Raw genomic sequence first — 6061 nt, 5'->3', positions numbered from 1 at the left:
ACACTTATTTACGTTCGTGTATCCATTAGTTAACATTGTAATGCAACGCGTTTAAAAAAATAATATATTAATACAAATAGGAAGAATATAAAAAATCTCCTGAATAAAAACCCATTACATGTGTGTTTAAATATAAAAGTATTGTATATAAACTCGTGCAAAACGTGTCATTATTAAAACACTACAGTGTGCCTAATAATTGCGTCTATTTAATATAATAAACTAATATAATATCTGATGTTATAAATAACCTATATTTATATAATAGTTCGTCTAATTTATCTGATCGTCGAATTTATATTATATATCACCTCATTTAACCCGTTGATACAGTAGCGTAAACAGGTGCAAACCGGTTTAAGTCAGATAAAAACAATAAAGCTGTATAGATTATCACCTGATAATTAAGATTTTACATAGATTAATAATTTAATAATTCTAATAATTCAGTCTAATAATTTAGCCAGTAAATGAAAAACACCTGTTTACAGTGAGAAATGTCCTTTTGAGAGAGTAAAGTATATTAATGGCAAAAATATTCATTTCGTTGTTAAAAAAATTCTTTCAGCAATGAAATGGACTACTATCATTTCATTATGAAATGATAATAAAAATGTCCGTTTTACAGCAAAAAAAAAAAAAATGCCCGTTTTATCGAGAAAAACTCTTATAATGAAAAATGTTTTATTTCAAACTGTAAAATATTCGTTTAATGTTGAGAAATGCCTATTTCATAATGCAAAATACGGTCAAATCCCGCTATAGCGAACCTTCGAGGGACCAATATCTCGGTTCACTATAACCGGGAGTTCATTATATCCATACTGCACACAATTTTAAGTCATTTTTTTTTCAAACTGCTCCCTGTTATGACACATTATTTAATTAAATGACCCATAAAAAGAATTACAAAAATGATTAAAAAACTATATGTAGTCACAGAAAATTTGTTCACTTTCATTTATGACTTTTCGTCTTGCGTGCAAAAAATTGAGGGATGGAATACTGAGATAAAAGAAGCAAACAAAAAAAAATAGTGCGTGGAGTCCCTCCGCGAGGAAGAAGTGAAACTTCGTCATGTGGAAATGAAAATAGGAAGGGGTAGAAATTGATTTTTAGTGAAATCATATTGTTTCTCTATTACTTTAACTATCTTATTATCTAATTATCTATAACTTTATTAACAATGCTTACAATTCACAATTGTTACTATCATTTTCGAGTGGAGAAATATCCAAATCTAAAGTGACATCTACAATGGGATTATTATAACTAAAGTAAGATACGAAATGTTCTATTTTTTCAACATTTTTTGCAAGAACTGCATCAATGGTAGTTACCCCTGTTGGATCATTCCTACCATTTATCATTTCCAAACCAAATTTGTCTTTAAGGAAGGTTAATAATATTTCAGGTAACGAGAAATTCACATTAAAATCTCCTGCAAGGATCACAGGCCGCTCACAATAATCAATTTCTTCACCAGTAACGTCTGCCAGAGCTTGTGAACCTGCAGTGGATAGTGGCAATAAATAATTTAATATCCCTCATGGCTGCATTTGGTGAAATATCAATGGCAATTAGAAAAGAGAAAACCTAACAATCAATTGATGTTCACAAGAGACGTACCTTCACATAACCTTAAATCCGTCGCATCGTCCGTGGGATTGTTTTCACTCATTTTTTACAATTGTTATCCACTAAATTTGAAACTAAAAAATACTACCCTATTCAATTATATGTGTATCAAAACAAACTGAAAAATATATTTATAGAAAAACAATATTTTTATTATTTTAATGCTATTGAGAACCAAGACAGTATGGAGATGAATGAGGGAAAACTGGATCCTACCACGTGATTTCCCGGCCAATAAAAAACAATAAACGTTTAACGCTACCTTGTTGGAAGTCGCATAAGAAGTATCACTTAAAAAAAAATGCCTATGTTAAATTGTTATGATCGTTAAATATATTTTATGTAGAAATTTTTAAATGACCAGAAAAAAAAGAAGAAAAGAAATCAGTCGATGACAAAGAAAAGTTTATACTATCCAATTTAATCTCGTATTTTGGTTCACTATATCCACAAAAAATAATATTATACATGCATAACGAACATTTCGTTCACTATATCCGGGAGTTCACTATAGCGGGGTTTGATTGTATCAGTTTTATAACTTCCATTTCAAATAAAAATATTTGTTTTAAAATGAAAGTGATTTTTCTTTAATGCCTAGATATTTACCTTTATACAACAAAATAATTTTCAAGTCATTCCGAAATTAACAAATGTATACAATGCACCGCATATTTTTTTTCTTTTAATCGCAGCCTTTCAAAATGGATTTCGTTCTAAAAGCAGCCGATAATTAAATTGAGACATTCCCTATTGCGGGTAAACATCCCACTGTTAATTGCCCGCAGAGAAGAGGTTGTTCGGGCTATGACGTCATCAATGTTTGTGTTATTAGAGAACATGTTTTGGAGGAATAAATGTTTTTTGAGTTCACCTTTTCCTTCCCTTGGAGGTAAGGAGGAAAAGGCACACAGAGAATTCCTTAAATTCTTTATTCACTCTAATCTAGAACAACATTCTTTCGTCTACAAACAATTAACGAATTTTAACAGAAAAATGAATCCAGGAAATCGTTATCAATTATTTATGAACTTGAGCACAAGCAGTAAGTAATACAGTCCCTGCAAAATGATCAGACACACTCTAAGATTCTATGTAAAATCTTAATTATCTGGTGATTCTATAACAGCTTTATTCTTTTTAAGAGATCGTTTGCACTTGTTTACGTTCGTGTATTAATGGGTTAAATGAGACGAATATATTATATAAATATAGGGTAAACTAACCAGAGAACGAACACTTAAGCTTCGCTTGCCTTTTAAAAAGTCATATTAATTTCAAAATTCGTAATTTTAGTTAGATGACAGTGTCAACATATTTGTTACTAATTGTAAATTATGTGAAACAAAATTGTAGAGAACTTACTTTGTTTTAAAGTTTTAGAGGTTTAAATAACAAGTAGTGAGAAGAAGGAACAGCTCTTACCAGTGAATGAACACCCAGTAAGGGAACACTTAAGTTTGGTCATTTTTTAATGCTCTTTATGAATTTATAAGCCATACAAATATTTAAAAACAAGCCTATTCCTGAAATTATATTATATGAAAATACTTGGAAAATGTTAACGTTTTTTTTTTTGTTGAAATCATGAATTAAAAATTAAAGTGTCAACATATTAACGCATACTGTTCATTCACTGGGAAATCTATGCCCAGTAAAGGAACATGCCTGTTCCCTCACTGGTTAGAAGTTGTTTTTGCGTATTTTTAACATACTTATGATGCGGAACATCTTAAAGGTACAAGAAAATTAAAGTTTATCTTTTATTTTCATTAACTTAGAAAAAAAAAAACCAAGTAAAGGAACACTTGTTCCTTCACTGGTTTTTCATCGTTTGGTGATCCAGTGAATAAACACCCCTTATCTCAGTACTTTATTATGCTATGATGCTTTAAAAAAAAGTAAAACTTAACTTCAATATCTATATTTTGAATTCTCTTTTTCACAGTGAGAAAAATAAAACTATGACATGCAATTAATTCCACTTCAAACATATAAATACAAACACTCACCATATAATTTTTTCAAAGAAACAAGGTGTTGCAGAGATAGTAACAAATTCATTAAATTTTTCCAGAGAAGTCTATTTGACCAGGTAATCCAAAACATTGCTATAGATGACTTCCTATTGTTTGGCAGTAAACTATTGTTACCAATCAATCTAAAGAAATACTTTCAAATCAATATATGTGAAATGTTCCTTCACTGGTTGGTTTACCCTAGAATATTTATTATATCAACCATTATATTAGTATAGCATAATAAATAGACCCAATGAATAGACGCACTGTAGTGTTTTAATAATGGCATGCTTTGCGCGAGTTTGCATGCCATACTTTTCTATTTAAACACACGATTTTTAATTCGAGAGATTTTTTATGATACTTCCTATTTGTATTTATTTTTAACGTATTGCATGACAATGTTTACCCATTGATAGAGGAGCGTAAACAAAGGCATCCGAGTAATAAAAAAAAATAAAGCTGTATAGAATATCACCTGATAATTGTAATTTTACATAGAATCTTAGAGTGCATCTAATAATATGACCAAGGATTGTAGATATTTGAACACAGACCATTTCAACTTTTAACCTCCATTTCAGTATCTTAAGGGACTTTCAAACTCTGTTTAGGAGGAGAATATCGTATCAGATATATATAGTGATGGTGAGAATCGTGAAATAAGTATGAAAATTAAGGAGAAAAAAGAAACGAAATCATGATAGCAATATTTGGCGATAAATGTAGCTGATCGTAAATGACGAACATATTTAGCGACATTTTAGGGTGAATTTGTGAAAATTATGGTTCAGAATGTATCGAAACATCAGGATGCTGTTTACAAATCATCTTTCTCTAAAGAAAACCATGTAACCTAAATATCGGGTCGTATCAAGCGATTTTTTTAAGAGAAAGAATCCTGCAGTATACAACATATTATAACAACATGTTATTCTTAGACATAGTATATTCCAATGCTTTTAAAATGAGCTGTGATGGCTCAGGGGATAGAGCATTCGCCTTCCAATGAGGTGAACCGGGTTCGAATCCCCGTCGATGGCTGGTCGATACGAATTCCGCATCCAGCTTGCACTGACCACAGTGCTGACGTAAAATATCCTCAGTGATAGACGGATCATGGGTTAGAGTCCCCTTGCCGTCAGGCTAACCGTGGGAGGTTTATGTGATTCTCCTCTTCATGTAACGCAAATGCTGGTTAGTTCCATCAAAAGTCCTCCACGAAAGCAAATTTCTCCCCAAACTTGATCCAGGAGTTCCCTTGTCTTCTAGATTTGGTACGAAATGACAAGGTTACGAAGCTGAACATTAGTAGTCGTAGACCTAAATAATTGGATCGGCTGTTCAACGACGGTTATAAAATAAAAATAAAATGTTTTTAAATGCCACTTAATATTCACCAATTTCTTCAGTTCTAGAAAAAAGATATATCGTAAATTGTATAAAAACTTGTGAATGTGCATTAGAACTACTATGACCTCTACATTTTTTTTTCAGGCATTTTTTTTTCTTTAAATTTTCTTGCCTAGAATACTCGATCAAAGCTGTAAAAATGATTATCTCATAAATTTTGCAGATAATTATAATAAGTTATGTAAATTTGATTTTAGTAGAAAATTCTCGGATAAATAAAGTAAAAACAACGTAAAAAACACAATTAGTGCCAGATAAAAAGTTCATGTATTCATGTATAAAGCTTAGAAAATCATAAATAATGTATTAATCGGTTCAAACTTTCTTTTCAAACAAGATTCAAACGAGAGAAAAAAAATCTTTGGATTTTGGTCAAAAATCTATTGCCTAGAAACTTCACGATATTTTCTATTAACTATTTATAAATAAACCTCTCCGAGCAATCAAGGAACATTATTTTATTTTTTTATTTATTGTCTGAACTTAATTGCCTAGCAACGGAGTAAAATTAGAAATAGCTCTCTTAACTAATAGCTCTATGGCTGTTTTAAATTATTCATTTGCAGCGGTAACTTTGCTTGGCTGTTTTTTGGAACTATAGCTTCTTAGCCTCCCAATTTATGACCCAATCTTTTCAAAATTTCGTCTATACCCCTATTTTGAGGGGGGTTTGATTTCGTAACTTAATTAATAGTTAGGAATAATTAATCCTCATATTTGAAGTCACCCCCAAGAGCCATTACGATTGACACTTGGTACGTAAAAATCAGATCATTAGAACGAAAGTTATTCAGGGTGGGTGATATCCTTTTTATTTATTTTTATTTTTTTTTGCGCACTGTACTCTTGGGTCAATCAGAAATAACATTATTTTCCCCTTTTTTTAATTAACCTTAAAAACATAATTTTTTTTTTGTTGTTTCATTACTCCCAAAACAAGTTATTAGGCCAAAGAAATAATTAAAGAAATAAATAGAAACGGGTGTTTA

The sequence above is a fragment of the Parasteatoda tepidariorum genome, chromosome 8 (assembly GCF_982258835.1).
Source record: "Parasteatoda tepidariorum strain Cologne lab strain chromosome 8, Ptep-v5.0, whole genome shotgun sequence".
Classification (NCBI taxonomy): Eukaryota; Metazoa; Arthropoda; class Arachnida; order Araneae; family Theridiidae; genus Parasteatoda; species Parasteatoda tepidariorum.
Note: the sequence above shows the minus strand (reverse complement) of the source record.